The 25739-nt window shown below is 39.4% G+C and overlaps 1 long non-coding RNA gene and 1 other non-coding gene across 2 annotated transcripts; one reads left to right on the top strand and one right to left on the bottom strand.

Moving 5' to 3' along the window:
* Nucleotides 1-1051: 1051 nt before the first annotated feature.
* TRNAL-AAG (transfer RNA leucine (anticodon AAG)) lies at nt 1052-1132 on the bottom strand. The gene has a single exon. It is a non-coding gene; the product is annotated as a tRNA-Leu (tRNA).
* A 21108-nt stretch (nt 1133-22240) lies between these two features.
* LOC137719653 (uncharacterized) lies at nt 22241-22977 on the top strand. The gene is made up of 3 exons (XR_011066429.1): nt 22241-22350; nt 22492-22593; nt 22693-22977. It is a non-coding gene; the product is annotated as an uncharacterized lncRNA (long non-coding RNA).
* Nucleotides 22978-25739: the final 2762 nt, after the last annotated feature.

The raw sequence follows: 25739 nt of genomic DNA, 5'->3' as shown, positions 1-25739 counted from the left end.
GTAAATAAATGGTGTAGTAATTAAGAATCATGATAGAATACACTTTGAAAAGATGATGATCATGTAAGCTTTGTTAGAGCTGCTCACTTGTTTAACGCGTGCTTAAGGGATTGAGATCATAAGAGATTAGGATTGACTATGTTTGTAAGCTATCAAGGAATGTATGTGGACTGATATATAGCTAAAGTAATTCTGATACGAGTAGATATATCTGTACTGATATGAATACTATGGTTTCGTGGTGATAAGGGTTACCAGTTTGATAGTTTGATAAGGATTACATGATGGGAAGTATCCTTATCAAACACCACCATTTAGGATATATAACAGGGTCCCCTGCTCTCACACTAATTACGCACAAAAAGATATCAAGCCCCATTGATTGTAGCAGTGCATTCGGTCTGTGTTGAGAGTAGAAGAACCCTCAGTTCATTGCAGCAATGGCGTCACAAGGTTAGTGGTTAATTTGGTACTGTGATTTACTTATTCCGCATATATTGATCTTACAGATCATTCATTCAAGTATAGTACTTGTGATGGAGACTGACGGTACGCTGCGAGACATATGGCTGAGAACTCAATTTTTTGGCCCAACCAATTTCACTAGCTGATCAAGTGCCTCTTTAACCGCACTGCTATCTTTCTGCAGCAACCAAATGCGTATACATTACTTGCTTATTGTCAACCGTATCCTTCCTCTTCTTGTCAATACATATATAGCAATGCCAATTATGCCAATGGCCAAGAGATTAATATTGTAAATTTTGAGTTGGATGTTTTTATTTTCCTCGGAGAAGAATCAATGATTCAAATGCATTAATGAATTATTTAGGTTTATATAACGAGTGATTTTCCTCAGAGAAATTACTAACTCCATTGCAACAAATAATGAAAAAAAAAATAAATGAAAGGGAAGAAGAAGAACCTTTGCAATGGCGGATTGGAGGGTGTTGAGGTCGACACCAGGAGCAGCTGAGGAAGAAGCTCCAATTCGCAAACTAGAGAAAGACTAGAAAAGAAAAGAAAAAAAAAGAAAAAAAAAAAGTATTATTGTTGACAGTGGGATTTGAACCCACGCCCTTTCGGACCAGAACCTTAATCTGGCGCCTTAGACCAACTCGGCCATATCAACTGTGTTGTACTTCTTATCCCCTTAACTTTATTTCTTTAGCCGAACAGTTTGGGAAGTGAGCAATACGACACTATCCATTGATGAGTCAGGTCATTATCGAGTCACTTGATAAGAATTCGTTAAGATATCGGGTTCGATATGACACAATCCGTTAAGATAACGGGTATGACATCAAAACAATACAAATACGACAACCATGACCTCTTTTCCAGGTCTACAATGAAATCTTACAAAAATAACACCAAATAATAATATCTAAAAAAAAATGACCCCTTTTGAATAGTTTTGGACATGATTAATTAAGATAACGAGTGACAACAAACATGACACGTTTTCCTGGTCTATAATGAAATCTTACAAAAATAATACCAAATTATAATATCCAAAAAATGACCTATATTCCAAATGTGTCCTCGTAAGGAGGGTTAGGGTTAAGATTTCTTGTGGAAAGGGTTATGACGGCGCAGGGTGGTCTAGGGTTTTCAATGGGATTTTATGCAGAAATAGTGGTGATTCGGATAGTTTGCTGTGCGATTTTATGTGACATGTGTAATTTTTCCAGAGGGTGTAAGGTGTGACGGCGGTTATGGCAAGGGTTCAAGCAGCAGGTCGGTGCAGAGTTCTTGCTACGTTGCAGCGCGTAATGGAAAGGGGAGTAGGACAGAGTATGGAGTCGTTGGCGAAGCGCTTTGGGTCCAGTGTTTCCCTGTCGGAGAAGGAGAGGGGTGAAATCAAAATTGAGAAGAATGATACTGATGGAGCTTATTATGGTTCCATCACAGTATTGTGGCGAAGGTGTTCTCAACTAAGGCTATCAATGAGAATGGTTTCATTGATCAATTTACAATTCTTTGGCGCAGAAAGGAGGGTGTCTCAATTCGGGCTTTGGGAGGGGCTCGATTCATGGCTCGTTTCGTGGGTCGTCGCGATATGGTTAGGGTGCTGGAGGCAGATAAGCCTTGGGTTTTTCAAGATGATTTAGTATTGGTGGCGGATGGTGCTCGCCATACTAGGTGGGCGGAACCTCTTTTCCTTACTATGATGTGGGTACAATTGCATAATGTACCCCTGTTGAACATGACGGAGGCAGTGGCATCTGCCATTGGTGGCTTGATTGGTTCGGTTCTCAAGGTGGATAAAGATGATGGGTGGGACTGTATTGGAAGGTTTCTTCGTGTGAAGATCTTATTTGACATTCGTGATCCTCTTATGTGGGGAGTGAATGTGGAGTTCCCGGATGATGGCGAGATATGGGTTGATTTTCGCTATGAGGGGCTGCCTAATTATTGTCTTATTTGTGGTAAAATGGGACATGTTACTAGGTGGTGCAAGGAGGAAGCTGTTGGGGAATGTGCTTCAGTGGAGGATGTGGAGGCTCTATATGCATTTAAGGGCCTTGATGCTGAGTTTAACCTGAGGGGGAAATTGGTTTGCGGGAAGGGGTCAACATGTGAGGGTGGGGTTAGGTGAGATGCAGAAGGGAGTGAGAGAAAGGAATGGGTCGGCCTTTAGCTCATCTCGGAGGAGGTAGGTTGATGGGGCAGTACTGCTCAATAGCATAATCGTGCTAGGGAGGCGGATGAGAAAAAGTGACAGTAGGTGACACGAGAAAGGGCATTTGATGCGGGATGGATTGGACCAAGGGGAGTGGTTACTCCTGAGGCGGGCTCCATAGTGTTGGAAGAGCCTCCCGAGGAGGTTGTGGTTGCGGAAGGTGGTACGGGGACTACTTAAAATGGTATTGTCATTGATCTCAATCTGCTGGTGGTGTTGGACCAAGAAAATCACCCCTCTACTTTGGTAGAGTCGGGGGTGGAGGGTATGGGGACAGATGGTGGATTATTGTCTCAGGATTCTAATCATTTAATCTACTACCCATAATTGAGGCAGTTTTGAGAGGTGGACCAAAGAGGAGCTGTGAGGATGATGATGATAGGCATGTGGTGATCGTTGAGGATGGTTTGTCTCATGTGAAAAAGAACCCCAGGTCTGAGAAGGATCAAGCTGAGGCCACCTACGAGAGGTCTCCACGATCGCAATGAATATCCTATGATGAAATTGTCAGGGTATCGGGGGAGACCTAACAGTTGACAATCTTTTGGAGCAGAATTGGCTTCACTCCCCTGAGGTAGTGGCTCTCATGGAAACTAAGAATCAAAGTCGAAGATATCAGTACTTAAGGCGGAGGCTTGGAATGGCATGTATGCATGCTATAGAGCCTAGGGGTATTGGGGGTGGTATGTGTGTATTTTGGAAAGATGCTAATGATGTGGTATTAGTTAACTATGGAGAGTTTTTTTTTTTTTTTTTTGAAATTATGATTGAGGATGGGATTCACCATAACAAGTGGCGGCTTGTAATAGTTTATGCAAGTACATATGATAATAAAAAGGGCTCAACAATTTGCCATTTTGTCTGATTGTTTAGCAAATTATTTGGAACCATGTCTTTTAATGGGAGATTTTAACGATTTATTATCAGAGTTGGAAAAGGATGGAGGAAACATGCGGACGACAGCAAGTATGAGGTTATTTCGGAATTTTGTTACTACCTCACGATTGTTAGACTTGGGGTTTGAGGGGTACTCGTACACATGGCGTAATCGACGTGACGAGGGATTTATTAAGGAGAGAATTGACTGGGCACTTGATACAAATGATTGAGTGAATTGTTATCCGAACGCCGTGGTTAAGCATGTGGTGCTGGAAAGGTCGGACCATGCGATGTTAGTCCTTTCTACAGAGGTGGTGCAACCTTGTAGGAAGAGACAGTTTATGTATGATCCTCAATGGAATGAGGATGAACAATGTAGTGAGGTGGTGAGGCAGGAGTGGGGTAGGGTGCATGACGGTGCTCCAGCACATATACTGGTATCTAACTTGAGGAAAGTCAAGCATGGTTTGCTTTAGTGGCGTAAGAAGTCTGGAAGGAATGAGCAAAAGAAGATATGTCGGTTGAAGGAGGAGCTTCGAAGTGCTTATCAACAACTGGTCTTTGATGGAGTCCGAATTAGAGCAATGGAAGTGGAGCTTAAACAGGCCACTGAAAATGAGGAAACCTATTGGCGTACGAAGTCAAGAGTGCAATGGTTGAAGGAAGGGGATAAGAATACAAGGTTTTTTCATGCACAAACAATGAAACGGCGATGAAGGAATACTATCAGAGGGTTAGAAGGGGAGGATGAAACATGGTGTACGAATTGTATGGGTATTCAAGGTATTGCCATCCAATATTTCCAAACTTTGTTCACTACGATCAGGAACTCTCATTTTATGGAAGTTATACAATGTGTGCCAAGTAGAGTGGGAAGATTAGAAAATGATTTGGTGGTTGCTCCGGTGTTGGATGTGGAGATTGAGCATGCTATCTATCAGATGTACCCAACCAAATCACTTGGTCCTGATGGGTTTAATGTTGGTTTCTTTCAGCATCATTGGGAAACGGTGGGTGGTGTGGTCATTGGTATGGTTAAAACTTTCTTTCAGAATAGTTGCATGTTAAAGGAATTGAATCACACAAATATTGTGTTTATCCCAAAGGTAGATAATCCAAGGAAAATATCCCAATTTCGGCCAATATCTTTGTGCAACGTGGTGTATAAGATTATTTCATAAGTTGGGTTTTGATGATATATTTTGTCAGTGGGTGATGGAGTGTGTCCAAACGGTTTCTTATAGTGTGATAGTTAATGGGGAAGCATCCAGGAACATAACACCATGTAGAGGTCTACGGCAAGGAGATCCTTTATCGCCATTTTTATTCCTTATTTGTGTCGAGGGACTACCTGCATTTCTACAAAATGAAGAGAGGGTTGAGAGAGTTAGGGGTATGACGGTTGGCCATAATGCCGCACCTCTTTCTCATGTGTTTTTAGCAGATGACTCAGTCTTATTTTGTCAAGCTATGGAGATGCAGGCTATTAATATTAATGGTGTGCTTCAGAAATATGCTGAAGGTTCGGGTCAACTAGTGAATTTGGAGAAAAGCTTGGCTTTCTTTAGCTCTACTTGTTCCTCAACGTTGAGGAATCGGTTATTAGAAATATTGGGAATTAAATATCAGGTGACATTTGGTAAGTATTTAGGTATACAAGCAAATTTTGGGGTCTCTAAAACGAAGGTGCTTGAAGACATATGGAATAGGCTGGAAGAGAGAATTAATGGTTGGGCGGAGCAGTTTTTATCAGTGGCTGGGAATGAGGTAGCTTTGAAAAGTGTTGCGACTACTTTGCCTAATTATACTATGTCATGTTTTCAACTTCCAATTCGGTTGGCTACGGAAATTGAGCAAGTAATTGCTCGGTTTTGGTGGAGAGACCAGAAAACACACATAGGGGTTCATTGGATGACTTGGAACAAATTAGCGGAATGTAAGACTGCGGGAGGCCTTGGGTTTAAGGAAATTATTTCATTTAATTTAGCCATGTTAGCGAAGGTTGGGTGGAAAATTCTGTGCAACCCGAATTCTTTATTAGCGAAGACCCTTTAAGCGAAATATTATCTTTCTTCGTCTTTCTTGGATGCTCTGGTGGGTAAGATACCGTTTGGTACATAGACGGGATGCGACAGGATGAAACGGAGGTTCCGTGTATGTTTGGTACGCGTAGGACGGAACAGATAAGATATCTTTCAGACCGATTTCGAACAAATCGATGGGAAAAACCAAGTGGGTACCTCTCGAATCGGCGAGTGATAGTAATTTGACAAGATACGTTCATCATCAATATCCAAGCAAGCTTTGTCCCACATTATGAGCCATAGATCTTCATCTGGGTCGAGATCCTTCACGATTCTGCATGTCTGGCAAATGGGTGCGCAGGAAACTTGATCGGAGAAGTTGCGGCAGCAGAAGTTCATGAATTGGTAACGGTCTTTGTCAGAATTGGACTTGTTGGGATCCCGAGAAAGTTGGTTGGTCTGAGTATCGATACAGGTAACCATGGGAGAGGAGGGGTTTTAAAGATTTTAGTGGATATAGAATCGAGGATTTGTGTTCCACAGATGTGGAACGAGTCGTTCCAGGGGGTGAGGTGGAACAAAAATTCACCCAAAACTCGTCTCATGGAACAGCGCATTCCACTCGTTTTAGGTGCACCAAACGTGGGATGGAACACCTTGTCCCGCTCTGTTCCGTCCCGTCCCACGTACCAAACGGTACCTAAGGTCGCGTTTGGTACGCGGGACGGGACGGAACAGAGTGGGACGAGGCGTTCCGTCCCGCGTTTGGTGCTCCTAAAATGAGTGGAACGCGCTGTTCCACGGAACAGATTTTGGATGATTTTTTGTTCCACACCCCCACCCTGGAACGGGTTGTTCCACGTCTGTGGGACAGAAATTTCCAATATTTTTAGACAAAAATGCCCTTGGTCTTTTTCAAAATTTACAACTTCAAAATCAGTTAACAAACCCTAAAAACAAAATCTCTTCTTCTCAGCCGTTTCTCTTCACCTCTGCATCCCTTTCCCCTTCGCAACCTTCCTGCTCATCTTCATCCCTTTCCCCTTCGCAACCTTCCTGCTCATCTTCTTCTGTGCAGCCTCGCAACCTTCCTCCTCGTCCCCTTCGCAACCTTCCTCCTCGTTCTCTTCCGTGTAGCAGCTCTGCGAACTTGGTGGTCCTCAGGTATCTCTCTCTCTCTCTCTCTCTCTCTCTCTCTCTCTCTCTCCTCTGTATTTTTGGGTAACTTGAATGTTTGAATTGGTGATCACAAAATCAAGATTTGTTTGTCAGTTACAGTATTAATAAGTGCCTGATTTCATTTGTAAACTATTTCTGTTTACAATAAATATGGATTGGTAATTATTGGATTTATGGATTCGTAGTTTATTTCCCAGCTGAATTAGATAATTTTGGTTTTGATTATTTATGTTGGTTGGTTTGCTTTAAGAAAATTGTTTTATTATTTAATTAGTAGTCGATTCTAATTTGGAGAAAATCTTGTGATAGGGTTATTTGGATGATACAATGAAAGTTGAGGTGATTTTAGGTTCTGGGTTTCTCTCAGATTTTAATATTTTTATGGGTTTGCGATTTGAATGGAGGATTTGCATTCTGGGTTTAGCTAAGATCAACAGAGAAGGAAATGGGAGTTTATTAATTCAAATGTCGAATTGTCGGTTTCGAATGAAAAGGAAAAGGACAGGGTAAAGAATTAGTGTTGAGTGGGATCTTAACAACCCAGTAAAAAATATTACAAACAGGCATCTAGGGATTGACTATGCTTGGTTTTTTGTTCTGTCCTGTTTCTAATGACTTGGCCACTGACAATCATTTAGCAGTCAATGCATCTTTTTATTTCATTTTCTCCAACAACCAAGAGAAGGGTATCGAGTAGTAGAGCAGTAGACCAGGCTTTTATTAGCTGGCCTCTTTGCTATGGATTTTGGGTTGATTTTGGTTCGTTTATTAGTAGTAGAGCAGGCTTTCTGCTATTATACATCTGCTTAGAGCAGTTGGTTGTTTGCTTTGAAGAATATTGATTCACTAAAACACCTAATTTGGTATATACATAATTTGGTATATATCTCCCATTCAATTCAATTTCTGAATTGGTATTATTATGAATTTAGAAGGATGACATAAAGCTAGCTTATGTGGTTAAATATAATTTCATGACGTTTTAGTGCTAGGTTTAGATCAAATGTTTGGATTAGGCCTAATGAAGGGACCAATTCAGTGTTCAAGAGCTTGTAGATATAACAGAATTCGTAGAAATGTACTCTCATCTTTGAAAAACGATAGACGTGACCAATTTTTCTCTATAGGAGGATGACATAGGTATAGGGATGTCAAGATTTGGACTCTTTTCTTGTAAGGACAAAACACTCATATGCTCTATCTATGAACCACTGATATGATCTTCTTAATAAATATTGATTTGTAAACTGTGAAAGTTCGAGTTAGGTTTTTCTTTTTGTAACAACCAACAAACATCTGAAAACTGCCCAGTTAAGGTCCTCTTTTGTGTGGGTGAGTTTATTAGGGAATAGGATTTTCTTTCCTCTCTCTCAAGCCCTACTCTTGATTTTCGGAGTTTCTGTTTTACGTTTTTTTTAATGGTTTATTGATAAAATATAAGGATTTGCCTTTGCAAAGAAACTGTCGGTGCATTTGAAATATAGTGAAAAGATTAGGTTGTGAAAGAGAAGACTACTAGGGAAGTACAGGAGTTATGGTGCTGATTAGTCCTCAAAACAAGTGAAACCATTATTGCTGTTGTGCAAAAATATAAACTGTGTGAGTGCAGTTGTTTTAAAATTATTTGCGTGTGGTTTTTTATAGTTTTTCTTTTTTCCAGTTTGGATTAAAATGGATTTTGAATTTTTGAGAAGAAATTAAAAGGGTCGTTGGAATTTTGGAAACCTTTGTGTTTTTGGTGAACACGCAGACAATCTTGAAATTTGTGTTAGAAGACTAATGTTTGTATATAAAAATTGCAGCCATGTGGTAAAGAACAATGGTTCATTCTAAATGTCAATGGACTAATCCATGTGTTGACTGTGTTGAAAGGCACAAATTTTTTTGACATGTTTGGGTTTGATCTCATGTGGATTATTGGAAAAACAAAATGGTATTGATCTGACAGATTGTTGGTCTCTTACAGGTCTGAAGACTAATATTACGAATCGTGATTCTAAATCAGCCCAATATCGTTATTTATCTGTGAGTTTTGCATGTTTATCAGCTTATATGGTTTGGATCTTTTTTTTTTTTGTTGGATCGTTATTGTGCGTGTTTGATGCATTTTGTTTTCCAGATTCGGGAAACTGTCCCTTTCAGATTTTTGGAATTTCGATTCTGATTCTTGGAACTCTCTGTGCTAAAGGTATATAAATGTATTATTTGTTTTCTTTGCAGCTAAAGTTAGTGAAAGATACCGATCTGATGGGTATTTGGACCACCTTGGATGACTCACAGAAGCCAGATTTCATTAAAGTGTTTATGGAGAGCCTTTGAGGTTTTAGTATTTGTGGTTTTAGTATGGGGAACTTTATCAACTTCTAAGTGTTTTAGTATTTGTGGTTTTAGTATGGGGAACTTTATCAACTTCTAAGTGTTTTCATTATTACTTTAGCAAGACATTATTTGTTTTTTAAGTCAGGACGAATGTTTGATTTCGGAAATTTCATGTTTAAGTTATGCATATTTCATTTTCTTTGTTTAAGTTCTAAATGTTTAAACCCTAAAATGTTTACGATATGCATGATCATTAAACTTATATATTTTTCAACATTTGTCATGTGCTCTTATGTGGTTTGCCTTATTCCTGCAATGGGGAATATTTAGAGGGGTGTCCTTCTAAACAAGGCCAATTCTAATGTTTGTAGAACCTAAACTCCCTAAACAACAACCCACAATTGAAAGGACCAAAATTAGGGACTAAAAATTGAATTGGGGTGTGGGTTTTGCAATTTGCACAATAAAATTTGATGGGTTTGTGGTGAAAATTCGAATGGAGGTGTAGAAAACGGGAAAAATTACAAATTTTAAAGGGGTTTGCATGTGAAACACAATATATACCTATTAAAATTTGGACCAAGAAAAACAAATAATGGATAATAGTGTTCAAATTTGAACAACTTAAAAAAAAAAAAAAAAAAAAAAAAAAAAAAAAAAAGAGTCATGTCCCGTTCCGCCCATAAAATTGTACCAAACAACAGCGAAACATGGGTATTTTAGTCATTTTAATCTTTTGGTTCCGTTCCGTCCATGTGCTACCAAACGCAGGACGGAACAACCATCTTGTTCCGTCCTGCGCGTACCAAACATAACACAGAACATCTGTTCCGTTCTGTCCCGTCCCGTCCCGTCCCGTCTGCGTACCAAACGCTACCTAAAGGAACTTCTTAGGGGTGGAAGGGTATTTTGCAAGGCCGGAATATTGAAGGGAGGCTTACAATGGAGGGTAGGTGGCGGCCGAAATATTTGAATTCAAGTGGATCCATGGTTACCTATTCCTTGTTCGTTCTGCCTTGCTTCGAGATCTCCGGAGATGCCGCAGTTGGTTGTGGATCTGCTGGCACCAGACAGTACATGGAAAAAGGGTGTGATTGAAAATTTCTTTAATATTGATGAAGCCTGTGTTATTTTAAGCCTGCCGATTAGTAGATTTGGCTGTCTAGATTGTATTAGTTAACATTATACACAGAATGGGTTATACTTAGTTAAATTGGGATATAAGATGGCTCAGGAGATAAAGAGTAATGGTGAACTGGGCCGTAAGGGGATGGGTCAGTCAAGTGAGGGACATCTTAAGGACCCCATTTGGCTTGATGTGTGGCAGTTGCAGGTACCCCCGAAGCTCCGGCACTTCATTTGGAAGGGATGCAAAAATATATTGGCGGTTCGAGTTAATTTACAACGCAGGGGGATTTGGTTCGAGACTTGTTGCCCACAGTATGGGGAGGATACAGAGACACAAGTACATCTCTTCTTGAGATGCTCATTTGCTAGAGTTTTTTGGTTTAGATCACCATTACAATTGGATGTGAATTTGGTGGAGGGGGTGATTTTTTAGAATGTTGGAAGTGGTTGAGTAAGAAATATAGTGACGAGGTTGAGGCAGATAAGCTTATGCAATGGGTGGTATATGGGTTGTGGCGTCTTTGGAAATGTAGGAACACCGTGGTCTTTAAGAAGGTTATAGTGGAGCCTCAGTCAGCATTGGAGTCTTTGTTTCGACTATGGAGTGAGCTTGAGGGAGAAGGAGGGAGCAAAGACTTGTCACAAGGCCGTAGCATAGGGTAGGGAGATGGTTCAGGAGAGATGGGTGAAGCCTCCATTTCAAACCATTAAGGTTAATTGTGATGGTGCTTTGTGTTCTCGAACGGGGATTGGTGGATTTAGGTGGGTGGCTAGAGACTTTATAGGGATTTTCCAAGGGGCCGGAGGTGTGGGGGTGTCTTGTGTGGGTCTAGTTTCTTGGCAAAAGTGGAGGTGGTGAGGTGGGGTTTGTTGGCTTGTATGGAGAGTGGTTATGGAATGGTTCAGATTGAAACTGACTCGAAGATGCTTGTGGAGATGTTAAATGGCCTTCTTTTGCCAGAGGCTAGCATTGAAGGAATATTATGGGAGATTGAGTATAGTAAAAAACCAATTGGATTGTGTGGAATTTCTTTATACTCCTTGAGCCTGTAATGAGGCTGCACATTTGGTGGCAAAGTTTGTCACGCGTATAGGGTGTTCTCATTTGTGGGATTGCTTGGAGCTAGAGTGGTTATTTAATACTCTGGCTGTTGATGTAAACATTTATGTTCATATCTAATAATATTATCCTTTGACAAAATAAAAAATTAAAAAAGGACCTATTTTGAATAGTTTTGGACATGATCCGTCAAGATAACGAGTATAACATCAAAAGGACATGAACAAGACAACAAACATAACCTGTTTTCCAAGTTTACAATGAAATCTTACAAAAATGACACCAAATTATAATACCTAAAAAGATGACCCCTTTTGAGTCATTTTGGACTCAAAAAGAAAAGATTATCTTTACTTTTGAATAGTTTTGAATATTTGGGAGAAGGTAGAGAGAAAGGGTCAGCTAGAGAGAGAAAAATGACTATGTGTTTCTAAAATTATGCATTCACCTTGAGCTTGTGCCTTTATTTATTACATGCCCTCCAAGTTATACAAGTAATACAAGAGAAGAAATTCTAAATCCTATATGATTTGTACCTCTAATTTACATAATCACATTGCTAGAACAATACTATCACGTTTTTATTATAAAAAAAAAAAAATTAATGTAAATGCATGTATTCTTGCCACTCCAAAATTTTCCCAAACAATTACACTATGTTTGGATGAGGAAAATAAACTTGGAATTTGGGTAAAAATCAGAATTTATAAATTGACATGCACCTATTCCTTTTTTTGGATTCATAAACATAGAACATTAGAATTTCCTAGGGGTGGAAAAAATTCCCAAAAATCCCGAACCGAACCGAAAAAATCTCGATCCCAAACCAAAAATTTCCCAAACCGAAATTCCCGAAATTTTCAGGATGCTATCCCGAACCGATCCCAAAATTTTGGTATGGGATTTGGGATTGGCTTCTCGATATTTCGGGAATCCCATACCGAACCGAAAATATATAATATTAATTATTATATATATTATTCTTTTATAATTGATGCTAGTAGTTTCTAATTCATGCTCTGCAACCTGGAATGCCCTACACCTTGCATATTTTTCATGTTTTGTTTGATATTCATGTGGATTTTATTATTGCTGCTGCCATGGTTGATGATTTTAGAATGCTTGATTCTTTTGTCTCTCAACATATTGCAAAAAGGGTTTAATTAATTTGAATTTTGACTATGATAAAAACAGTCAGGCATGCCAGTGTTCAATTAAATGGTAGTGTGAATGAAATGAAATTCCTAGTTCATGAATGTGTTCTTGAATTATATATTTGAAGAACAATTCATAATTTCATATTTCAATTTGGGATTCCTGATTTGTCCCAAAATCCCGAAAATATTTCGGGATTCCCGAAATTTGGGATTCCCGAAAATTTGGTTTGGGATTGGTCTTCAAATTCCCGTCTTGAAAAATTTTGGTTTGGGATTCGGGATACTAGTTTCGGTATGGTATCCCATACCGAACCATGATTGATGTTTTCCTTCTTTGTGCTAGAATATGTTTAGTATAATGGCACAAGTAAGGGTGTCGAATCCACAGGGACTAATTGGACCTATACAACTACTTGTTTTGCAAGAACTCTATAAGAGAAATAAAACTAATCAACTTAGGCAGATTTGTTGTTGTAACTTGAAAGCACAAGAAAATGAAGTAGACACAAATAAATGAATCAACAACTAATAAAATGAGATAGCACAAATGGAGATGAAGCTAGGGATTCGGTTTCACCATTGCTAAGCCAAGTCCATGCTTGTTAAGTCAGATTATACTCATCCATCTACCTATTTCTTGGGTTTGTTTCACTTAGATATGATCAACCATATGATGTGTGGATTTGATCAAATGTTCCTAATCATGAACCTAAGTGTGATGTGCAACTTTGGTCCCTAATCAAGAACATGACACGCACAAGAAACTTTCATAAAACCAAAGGAAACACTCGGCAGGTTGTTTGCAAAGCATTCCCTTCATTCATTCACATATCCACCAAGAGTATGCATGATGTGTGCTTTACTCTTGGCTAAACAACCTGTGGTTAAATCAAATGGTGATCAAACATTAAAATCAACACACAAAGTCACAATTAAATCAGAGAATGAAACAAGAAATAGATGGATCAACTGAGCATTCTAAAATAACTACATGGCAATCTTGCAAGGCTACATCGAATCCCTAGAAAGAGATTAGTTACACTTCATGTTTACAGAATGTTTGATATAAAAATATACAACATGAATGAACATAGAATTAAGGAGAAAGAACCCTTGAAGCAAAACTGATGTCGAAATCCCTTAAGAGTTGCCTTCGGTGTGGTGCTCCAAGTGTGTTGTAAATGAAGGTGGAGCGGCTAAGGTTGAATGGTTTCTGCGAATGGGAGAGTGTATGGAATGAAGCCGAGAAGAAGTTGTGTAGAAATGGAAGGGGATTTGCGGCAAAGGGGAAGTGTTTGTGTTGTGTGTTGTGTTGTGAATGGAATTTCTGTGGTGAATGAAATAGTGTGTTTTTGTGTATGAATGCATGGGTTTTTATAGGGGGAATGGGAGAATATGTGGATGATTGTTTAAGAGTGAATGTGGCTGTTATGATTGAGATTGCATGTGGATGAAATAATGATGGAAAAACAACTAGAAAAATAGGGAATGGATGTGGAAGTGTGGCTGCAAAGATGAAGAAAAGCTGGAAATGTTAGGGGGGGAACTCACGGCATTGATTGTGTTTGATTGAATGTGCATGTGAATTAGGTTGTGAAAGCATGTGGATTAAAGGGGTGTGAATGCATGTGCAATGAGTAATGAAATGGGAAAGCATGGTTGAATGATTAAATGGCTAAATTGGATTAAAGAATGGGAGTGATGCACGGCAAAGGGTGAATGGGTGATGTGTGAATGTGGTTGATTTGTGGTGCAATGATGAAAGGCAAAGTGCATGTGCAATGTTGGAGAATGAATGTGTTTGCATGTGAATTAAAACTAGAGTGAATGATGATGAATGCATGTGGATTAAAGAGGGAGAATGTGGTGTAATGATGAAGTGGAATGCTGGAAATGCAATGGGAAGGTACGGTTAAGGGTTGTGGTTTGTGTGAAGTGTGTATGGATGGTGGTTTTGCATGGCTTTGATGGGTTGTTTGATTGGGCTAGAGGTTTTGCATGGCTCAAAGGATTGTTTGATTGGGCTAGGCCCTTTGTTTTATGTCCAAAGTGCATACAAGGCCTTCAAATTCGTCCAACACTTTGGCTCCAAGCATATGCTATCCATTCCAAGCCCAATTTTGCTCCAAAATGCTCCAAAATGCATCTTTTTGCTTCCTTAGCCATATGAACCTAAAAACACACGAAAATGGCTTAAACTACTAAAACAACTAGGAATTAACAATATAAATGCACGAAAACAAGCTAAGTAAGTCGCCTAAATATGCTCATATCAGATTCCCCCACACTTAGCTTTTGCTAGTCCTCGAGCAAAACAAAACAAAAGAAACCAAAAACAAAACAAAACGAACAAAACACAACCTACACCTTCCAACAATCGTCTCAGGGATTTCCAATGCACATGACAAGTTAAAAATCATTATTCCCACAGGTTTTAGCCATCTTTACACTTAAGTACATTCTTAATCATAGTCACCACATACTAGTTCACAATTAAGCATTTAAAACACATTTCGAATGTAGTAACCTGCCTTAGAGAATTTCCTCAATTCCTTACTAGAATGCACTCTATTTTCACACAGATTTTCTGACTATACACCCTACACTAGGTACATGTGAGAAGATTGATGTAAACATGTAGACGAACACTCACATAGGTTATAACAAGGAAAGCATTTTTTGGATTTAATGACATGTATATATATATGATCTCATGAATGGAATGATACTACTTAGAATGAGAACCAGTGATTCCATAAGCTCATATCAATTCCAAACTCCACATTATTGAACACATAACGATCAAGATAGAAGCATAAGGGTTGAAACGGGGCTAAAGGTGTTTGGCTAACAAAGAAGGGATATGGAAAACAAAGGTTCTTAAAGAAATAGCGAGCAAAGCATTTGGATTAACGTAGAATTCACTTTTGAATGAAAACTCAATCTTTTGAACAACAAGGGGGAACAAGCTCTTTTTCCTTTCTTTCTTTTCTTTTCTGTTTTTCTTTTTCATATGTTTTTCACAAATTTTTTTTTTTTTTTTCTTTTCTTTTGACTCTCAAAACATACATAAACACTTAAGAACAAAACATTCTCTCCCCCACACTCATTTTCTTTCATAATGTAACTCAAAAGGAATTCATTTAAGTCATGCTCACTATCATTTAAGAACAAGGGTGTGGATTGTCCTAAACTAGGCTAGGTAAGGATAATGTGGGTTAACAAAGAATAAAGGCTAAACGAGGCTCAACGGGGTTAAAACTTACAACAAATACGAAATATGGGAAGTAAGGCTATTTGGCTATGGTGGCAACTACACAACTTCATCTTGATATATGTTATGCAATTCAATGTCATGCTTTGAATGAAACGGATATAAGTTCTAGCATTTAGTTCTATCATGATACAATTGCATTCTAAGTAGCAACCAAGCAAGAAATAATGAGATCATGCAACAACTTTAGAAAACAAAGAATCACAGAATATAACTCTCCAAAGAAGGTAATGGCTCGAGTCTCACAGGGTCGTAGCGTTTGTTTGAGTTCCTTCCTTCAAGCATGTTACAAAAATGAATTTTTCTTTTATGATTGCATGTGAAGTCATACATTATAACCATAACCAAGCATATACCAAGAGTAAATCAAACTTTCATCCATGTTTATAACTCTTTTTAACAGTCATGCAATTACAAACCAAATCCTCGTCATTGTGTTGGAAGGTATCCTAAGACACAAACACACAAAAACGACTCAAAACACTCTTTTTAGGCTTTTCAAAACATGTTTTTCAAATTTTTATGTGATTTTCGGAGTTTATAAAACTAAAAATACTAAAACACTCTAAAACAATTTAAAAACACCTTAAAACAGCAAGGAACAACATTTGAAGTTATGGGTGATAAAATCCCACGAATTTGCATCAAATATACTTAGTTACCCCCCCCCCCCACACTTAAATCAAACATTGTCCTCAATGTTTTAAGCATAGATTCACACAAAACATAAGTAAACACACAAAAAGCAACTAAACATACTAAACATGGCAGAATGTAATTAACAAAGAGAAGAGTTTAGGGACGCAAATCTGGTTATGGAGTGTAAATTCCCTCTTCTCCTTGGTGATTGCATTGAGGCTTGATCTTGGTGATTCCACAGGCTTACTCTTGAACTGGTTTCCGCCCATCGTTGATTTTCCTTTGTGCTACTCTTTAACTGGGCAGCAGGATTCTTTTGTTCTCCCCCGAAGGTCTGAGCTTATCCCTTTTATCTGTTTCTTTGTTCAATCTTTGCAGGAGTGGTCCCTTCTCTGGAAGTGTATCAACCGTTGAAGATGACTACTCGAGAGCAACGCTAGGTAAGCAATCAGGAATAGATTCCAGGCAGTTGGCTCCAGATCGGAAGACTGACTCTAAGTGCCGGCTGATTGCTTCTCTTACTTTGCCATGCGAGTAAGAACAAGGACAAAGAAAAAGACAGGGAAAGAGCATGATATGAGATACTTTTGCTTTTGACCTTGATGATATGAGATACCTTTGCTTTTGAAGAAGCGGTGAATGAATCAGCATATTTCAATCCGCCGTTTCCTTCTGGGTCATCTGTACTCCAGGCATCTGGTATCATCTTTGGGGAAGAAGAAAGAATTGAGTATTTCGAAAGGCTTTGCTGGGAGTGCGCCCTCAGAGGTGAGGGAGAGTTGGGCATTTTCTTCAGGTTTGCCTTGCCATAAAAGACGAAGGTCGACATATATAGAGATAATATCAAGTGGTGGTACTGTTCTTTTACCCTTGTCGACAAACGTTTTGATCCCGCAAATCCGGCTTTTTGAAATAGTGAGCGCCTCTTCGATTTCTGAATACGCCTCTTCAATTTCCGAGCAGGCGCCCCTTCGCTTTCTGAACGACACGTAGTAGTGCGGATGCGGCTCCTTTTGACAAAGCTGCACGCGTTTTCTGAAAAGCAGAGAAAGCGTCGCCGAACTTTGCGCTTGTCGGCTAAAGATGTGTAGTTGCGATGATGGCCTCCACGTGTTTTCTGAAAAGAAGAAATCTTTTGACAAAGTTGAACGCGTCTTCAGAAAAGCCGAGAAAGCGTCGCCTAACTTACGCCAGAAATTCCGGCTTTTTGAATCGATGGACGCGTCGCCTTGGCTTTTTATACAGGTATCAATCACCCCAACATACACACTCTGAAGATTTCCCATTCTTGAAAATCGATTCCGGCCCTTTGAGATTTAACTCCATCCACCCCTTCTCATTGAACACCTTTGAAAAATGACTAACTCATCGAACCTTAGCTTAGATTTGAGTCTCAGCAGCGATCCGGTTGCGCCCCGTCAAGGTAATGTATGGTGCCCTTCTTTTTTATCTTCTAATGGTCCTCTTTCAGGTGAAGACTCCATGATGACAGATGCAACAACAGCTACGATAGTAGTTAGGAACCTCCTTACTCCTAAGGACAGTAGGCTGCTTTCAGGACGGTTCGATGAGTTGGCCGTTCAAGAATCCCTCGCTCTCAGCGTTCAATGTGCAGGCTCTGTGTCCAACATGGGCCAACGCCTGCTTGCTCGTTCCCGCCAAGTGGAATCATTGATGGCAGAGGTGGAAAGTCTTAAGCAGGAGATCAAACAGCTTAAGTACGAGAATAGAAGTTTGCATGTGCTTGCAAATAACTATTCGTTGGGCATGAAGAGGAAGCTTGATGAGCTGCAAGAATCTGAGGGTCGAATTCACAGTGACCGTCAAAGGCTTGCGGCTTATCTCCAGAGGCACCTTTTTCCTGGGTCATCCAGCGTTTGGCCAAGTATTGAGGCTTGGAATGCTCTAGCTCCGATGCCTCCCGCTCCGATGCCTTCTGCTCCGATGCCTTCTGCTCCGACGCCTTCTGCTCCGACGCCTCGTAGTGGGGCTTCACGTAAACATCCTTTGTGAAGGCTCCATCTTTCTGCCATGTTTATTTTTATTCTTTTTTTTTTTTTTTTTTTTTTTTAAATCAGATCAAACGGCATGGAATTGATCTTTGAATGGAGGGTGATACTTGAAATGATCCGGTAATGGTTTAAATTCTAGAGTGGATGCCTGAATCATTAACAACATATTAGTATAAAAGAAAATTGAAATTCGGGGAGGCGGCTTACCTTTGTGCTCCGACATGAACTTAAAACACCCCTTCGAAAGTTATGACATGTCCCGTGTCATAAAACCCTTTTTCATAGCAACCCAATAGTTTGTCTACAAACATAGCCCTCATATACATTCGTATTAGTAAGCAAAAACACACTTAACCAAAACTAACACAACTTAACACAAAAAAAAAAAAAAAAAAAAAAAAAAAAAAAAAAAAAAACAAAAAAAAACACAAACCTTCCATCCCACACCCAAACCTAACCAAAGCATTGTCCTCGATGCTTAAAATTGTATGTAATGCAAGTAGGCAAAGAATATGGAATGGTGACAACATAAACACAAAATGAAGAAAGAACACAAACCACACTAGGTTGCCTCCTAGTAAGCGCTTTATTTAATGTCTAGGCAAGACATGGTAGCTTGTTCACGGTGTTGTAAACTCAAGAAAATCTACAACTTGATAAACTTGCTCTTCCTCCACTTTCTCCAAATATGGTTTCAATCGCTGCCCATTGACTTTAAAAGAGGTGCCATTCTTCATGTTCTCTATCTCCACAGCTCCGTGGGGAAATGTTTGCAGCACCTTAAATGGTCCCACCCACCTAGACTTCAATTTACCTGGAAAAAGTCTCAAACGTGAGTCATACAACAGTACTTTCATACCTTGGTGAAACTCCTTCCGTAGGATGGCCTTGTCATGATAGAGCTTAGTCCGTTCCTTGTAGATTTTGGCATTCTCATATGCTTCATTTCTGAGTTCTTCCAACTCATTAAGTTGGAGCTTCCTTGCTATTCCAGCATCCTTGTAATCAAAGTTGAACTTCTTGATGGCCCAATATGCACGGTGTTCAAGCTCCATTGGCAAATGACAAGCTTTCCCAAACACAAGGCGATAAGGACTCATGCCAATGGGGGTCTTATATGCTGTTCTATATGCCCATAGTGCATCATTCAACCTCAGTGACCAATCCTTCCTTGTAGGGCTTACGGTCTTCATCAAAATGTTCTTGATCTCCCTATTGCTAATCTCCACTTGTCCTGAGGTTTGAGGATGGTACGGGGTTGCCACTTTGTGGTTGATGTTGTACTTCTTCATCAAGGATTTAAAGGGTTTGTTGCAGAAATGGCTGCCACCATCACTAATAATAGCTCTTGGGGTTCCAAACCTACAAAAAATCACATCTTTAAGAAAATTCAAAACAACCTTATGATCATTAGTTATTGTAGCAATGGCTTCAACCCATTTGGATACATAATCTACTGCCACTAATATGTATAAGTAACCAAAAGAGGATGGAAATGGTCCCATGAAATCGATTCCCCAAACATCAAAGAGCTCCACCACCAAAATGTTGTTCAATGGCATCTCATTTCTTCGACTAATGTTCCCCATTTTCTGGCACCTATCACACTTAGAACAAAAATCAAAAGCATCTTTGAATAAAGTAGGCCAAAAGAAACCAGATTGTAAAACCTTTAGAGATGTCTTTTTGGCACCAAAATGTCCTCCACATGCCAATGTATGGCTGAACGTTAGAATGCTTTGTTGCTCACTCTCTGGGACACACCTCCTAATGATTTGGTCAGGGCAATATTTAAACAAATATGGTTCGTCCCAAACGTAGTGCTTTACCATGGCAAGGAACTTCTTTCTTTCCTGAAAAGAAAGGTCATTTCTAATTATACCACAAACAAGATAATTAACAAAATCAGCATACCATGGTTCTTTTTCTTGAATAACAAGGAGTTGTTCATCTGGAAATGATTCATTTAGAGGCAAAGGTTGTCCAACTCCATGGTTTTCATTGAGCCGTGACAAATGGTCAGCCACAACATTATCACTTCCCTTCTTATCTCGAATTTCCAAGTCAAACTCTTGTAGTAAGAGTATCCATCTAATTAAGCGTGGCTTAGCATCCTTTTTTGTCATCAAGTACCTAAGGGCTGCATGATCGGAAAACACAATAACTTTAGATCCAACAAGATATGACCGAAACTTCTCTAAGGCAAAAACAATAGCAAGCAACTCCTTTTCAGTTGTGGAATAGTTAAGTTGAGCATCATTTAGAGTCCGGCTTGCATAGTAGATCACGTGTGGGAGCTTGTTCACCCTTTGCCCTAAAACTGCACCAATAGCATAGTCAGAGGCATCACACATTAATTCAAAAGGTATAGACTAGGGCTGGGCAAACGGGTCCTGGACCCGCGGGTAGGGGCGGGTACCCGTTGTTTGGGGCGGGTAAGGGCCGGGTCCAAAATTTCTAAACACAAAACGGGGCGGGGCGGTTCGGGTATACCATATTAACGGGGCGGGGCGGATCTTGAAATAGAAGTGGACGGGCCCCCGGCCCGGCCCGTTTCTAGAATGAATAATAGAAGCAATTGTTTCCTCTTCATAGTCTTCTCGAACTCTCCTCCCGACTCCTCTCATTTCACTCAGACCTCTCTCCTCCTAACTCTCTCCGATCATCCTAGCTCCATACACCACCGCTACCATCATCACTCAGACCTCTCTCATCCTAATTTGCTTCTATCTTCCTCCCTCCGTCCGCTGCCATCATCATCAAGCTTCGATCTATTTTCCTGACTCACTCTCTGGAAATCAGTTTCTCTCCCTCTGACAAACTTAAAGGGACGAACAATGAAGTCGAACAACTCGTGTACCCAGCAAGGTAAATATTTTCTTCTGCTTCCTTTCATTTGCTGCGATTTTCACATGGATCTTGCTTGTTTTTTGGTTGTGATTTGATTGAAATGGTCATCTGGGTCTGTTTTTATTTGATTTTTGGAGCTGGGTTTTTGTTCTTTTGGGATTTAGTTTGGTTTCTCTATTGAAATGTGTTGGGGGTGAGTTGGATTTGCGGTGAGTGAGTTCTCTGGGTTTACATTTTTATGTTCAAAATGAAATTAAGGTTTTCTAGATTTAGGGGTTTTGTTGAGTTCTTAAATTAAGGTGCTCATAGTCCTCTGATTCCAGGTCCCAGACCATCATCGATTCACCATCGAGAACACTGCTACCATCATCATGCTAAAATTTAGGAAATTCTGAATTAGGGTATTTTTATTTATGTGAATTTTTGGTTTAGGAATTTAGGAATTTTTTAATTAGATTTGTAGATGCTATTCCTTGTGCACTGACGGCTCTTGATCACTGGTCCGCCGAGATCAAAGTATGTTTTTTGTTATATGGTTGTTCAGCTTCCAGTTTTGTTGTGTTTAAACTACGACCGGTCACTTTCTCTGTAATGTAGCAAATGTATTGTGTTAAGGCAGACGGATGATGCTCATCCTCCATGCTTTGTTTCAGGGGCACGACATGATTAGCTTTATACATATCGCGAAAAACGTGAATGCTGCCGAACTTGGTTGGTTTCAAGATGTGATCCTTGATGCATGCTGCCAGAATATTGCTTCTAGTGATGAAATATGGGAACTTGTGGTCGAGATGTCAATGCTTATTGTGACTTGTACCCAGCAAAGTAATCCTCGTAGTCCATGGTATTCTTGTTTGTCTCTATGCTATATGTTCATTACGCATTTTACTTTCTGTGGATGTTGTTTTAAAATTGAAGGAACGATATGGAGGTTTGTAGTTAAAACTTTTACCGATGGACAGCAAAATCTACATAATACACTGATCGTTTCCTCATGGTGTGTAAGCTTTGAATTGTTATGTCAACATCAATAATTTCTACCATAGTTTTGAAATTATTTTGCTTTTGCTTTTTGCAGGTTCTCAAACAGATTGAAACAGTTATAAAGTTAACATGGGTTAGGAACACACACTATGTGGAAAGGTAACTTGATTGAATTTGTATGCAACTTTGGTATTTTATTGACTTATATTTTCAGCATCTCAAATCTTTGCTTCAAGACCTACTCCACTTCCAGATTGCACCAATTTCTTCGTATTAAGTCATTGCTTTGCTTGGTTTCAGGTTGGTGGACGAACTTGCTGTTTTGTACAAAGAAGCAGCATTGAAAAGGTCTCGTGAAGGAATTAGAGATCTTGTTATTCGGATACTGATCCTGCTCCACCAGTAAGGATTAATCCTTCTCCTCATATTTATATGGCAATTGTATAAACCTCCTCCTTTATAATTGTTTGTTCATTCAAACCCCCTTCCTGTAATTGCCAGATGCAAAGGCATGCAGTTCGAAGCAGCCTGGGGAAAGCACAGAGATGATCCAAACTTAGCGACCATTGGTGCCAGTTTAGGTGAACGAAAAGCAACGGTAAATTTACCATCATGCAGCATATTTGCAATAATGTAGCCAAGCCTTGTAGGCTACTTAATCCATATTTGGTAGTCAGTAACTTGAAAATATTAGCACATAATTTGCGTAGGACGGTTGATTCATCATGCTTGATATATAATATGTTCATAAATTAATTTTGTATGTTGATTTGATTTTTAGATGTTGGAAGATGTAATATTATTATTTTGGATGTATTGTTAATCTATGAACTTGGATGTTGGACTTTGTATTTAGATTGGATGTGAATAATGGTGAATTTGTGCAAAATCTGCATAAATGCAGTATGTGACTTTCTGCAATTGCAATCTATGCAAATCTATGCAGTTTGCATTTGCAATCTGTGCAATTTTGTGCAGATTGCAATCTGTGCAATTTTGTGCAGTTTTGTGCAGATTGCAATCTGTGCAAAATTCAATCTGTGCAGTTTTTGTGCAGATTGCAATCTGTGCAGTTTGCAAGTACAATTCTTTTTTTTTTTTTTTTTTTCAAACAAACAAAAAAAAAAAAAAAAAAGGGACCCGTGGACCTGGCTCGAACCGGCCCGTTTCAACCGGGTCGGGTAATGTCCGGTTCTTATATTAGAAAATGTAATCCCCGGCCCGGCCCGTCCCGTTTCCTTTAAACCTAGGTCCGGTCCGGTCCCTTCAAAACTGGGCCCGGCCCGGCCCGTGCCCAGCCCTAGTAAAGACCAATCTGGTGCCATAATAATAGGGGCCGAGGTTAATTCATGTTTCAAAGTATTGAATGCATCCATACAAGCTTTATCAAAATGAAATACAACATCTTTAGCTAACAGATTGCATAATGGACGAGTGATCATTGAAAAGTTCTTAATGAAACGACGATAAAAACCCGCATGTCCCAAAAAACTTCTTACTCCCTTAACGGTTGTGGGAGCTGCCATATTGGTGATGATGTCAATTTTGGCTTTGTCCACCTCCATTCCTTGGCTAGAGATTACATGCCCCAACACAATTCCTTGTTTCACCATAAATTGGCACTTTTCCCAATTGAGAACCATATTTGTTTCCTGACATCTTTGAAGTACTAAAGAGAGATGGTTAAGACATTCATCAAAAGAGGAACCAAACACTGAAAAGTCATCCATAAATACCTCAATGAATCTTTCTACCATGTCAGAAAAGATTGCCAACATGCATCTTTGGAATGTTGCTGGAGCATTGCAAAGTCCAAAAGGCATTCTCCTATATGCAAATGTGCCAAACGGGCAAGTAAAGGTAGTTTTCTCTTGATCCTCCGGAGCAATTGCAATTTGATTGTAACCTGAGTAACCATCAAGAAAACAATAGTGTGAGTAACCTGCCAATCTCTCAAGCATTTGATCTATGAAAGGCATAGGAAAGTAATCTTTTCTAGTGCTAGAATTCAACTTCCTGTAATCGGTGCAAACATGCCAACTAGCCGTGGGCTTTGTGGGCACAAGCTCTTTGTTTTCATTCTTCATCACCGTGATTCCCACCTTCTTAGGTACCACCTGAATAGCACTCACCCATTTGCTATCAGAAATGGGATATATGATCCCCACATCTAACAACTTCAACACTTCATTCCTCACAACTTCCTTCATGTGTGGATTGAGCCTCCTTTGTGGTTCACGGGTTGACTTTGCTCATTCTTCCAAAAGAATCCTATGCATGCACATGGTAGGGCTTATTCCCTTGATATCTGCAATAGACCAACCAATAATTGATTTGAACTCTTTTAACACCCTAATTAGTTTATCTTCTTCATTTGGGGTGAGGTCAGAAGTTATGATAACTGGAAGAGTTTCAAATTCAGCTAGATATGCATACTTTAGATGTGGTGGAAGTGGTTTAAGTTCAAGTTTTGGTGCCTTAACAGTGGAAGGGGTTAAATGTGACCTCGATGGTTCTAAAGGCTCTAAAAGAGGTAAAATATTCAAAGGATATGGTGCCAATGCTTCCAAGGCAGCTACCTCTTCCATGAGTGCATCTTCTTCATCAAACTCATCTTGAGATTGACTCAAAACAGTTTGTAATGGTTCATTAGATTGTGCCTGCAAGAACTTAGAGAAAACAAGCGAATCAAGCACATCAATGGCATAACAATCAAGAGATGAAGAAGGATGTGAAAGACACTCAAACACTTTGAATTGAACGGTCTCTCCTAGTTCATGAATGTGTTCTTGAATTATATGGTAGTGTGAATGAAATGAAAGTGTGAATGAAATGAAATTCCTAGTTCATGAATGTGTTCTTGAATTATATATTTGAAGAACAATTCATAATTTCATATTTCAATTTGGGATTCCCGATTTGTCCCAAAATCCCGAAAATATTTCGGGATTCCCGAAATTTGGGATTCCCGAAAATTTGGTTTGGGATTGGTCTTCAAATTCCCGTCTCGAAAAATTTTGGTTTGGGATTCGGGATACTAGTTTCGGTATGGTATCCCATACCGAACCATGATTGATGTTTTCCTTCTTCGTGCTAGAATATGTTTAGTATAATGGCACAAGTAAGGGTGTCGAATCCACAGGGACTAATTGGACCTATACAACTACTTGTTTTGCAAGAACTCTATAAGAGAAATAAAACTAATCAACTTAGGCAGATTTGTTGTTATAACTTGAAAGCACAAGAAAATGAAGTAGACACAAATAAATGAATCAACAACTAATAAAATGAGATAGCACAAATGGAGATGAAGCTAGGGATTCGGTTTCACCATTGCTAAGCCAAGTCCATGCTTGTTAAGTCAGATTATACTCATCCATCTACCTATTTCTTGGGTTTGTTTCACTTAGATATGATCAACCATATGATGTGTGGATTTGATCAAATGTTCCTAATCATGAACCTAAGTGTGATGTGCAACTTTGGTCCCTAATCAAGAACATGACACGCACAAGAAACTTTCATAAAACCAAAGGAAACACTCGGCA

This window comes from Pyrus communis, chromosome 16, assembly GCF_963583255.1.
Source record: "Pyrus communis chromosome 16, drPyrComm1.1, whole genome shotgun sequence".
In the NCBI taxonomy this organism is placed as follows: domain Eukaryota; kingdom Viridiplantae; phylum Streptophyta; class Magnoliopsida; order Rosales; family Rosaceae; genus Pyrus; species Pyrus communis.
This window is presented reverse-complemented; position numbering and strand designations above follow the sequence as displayed.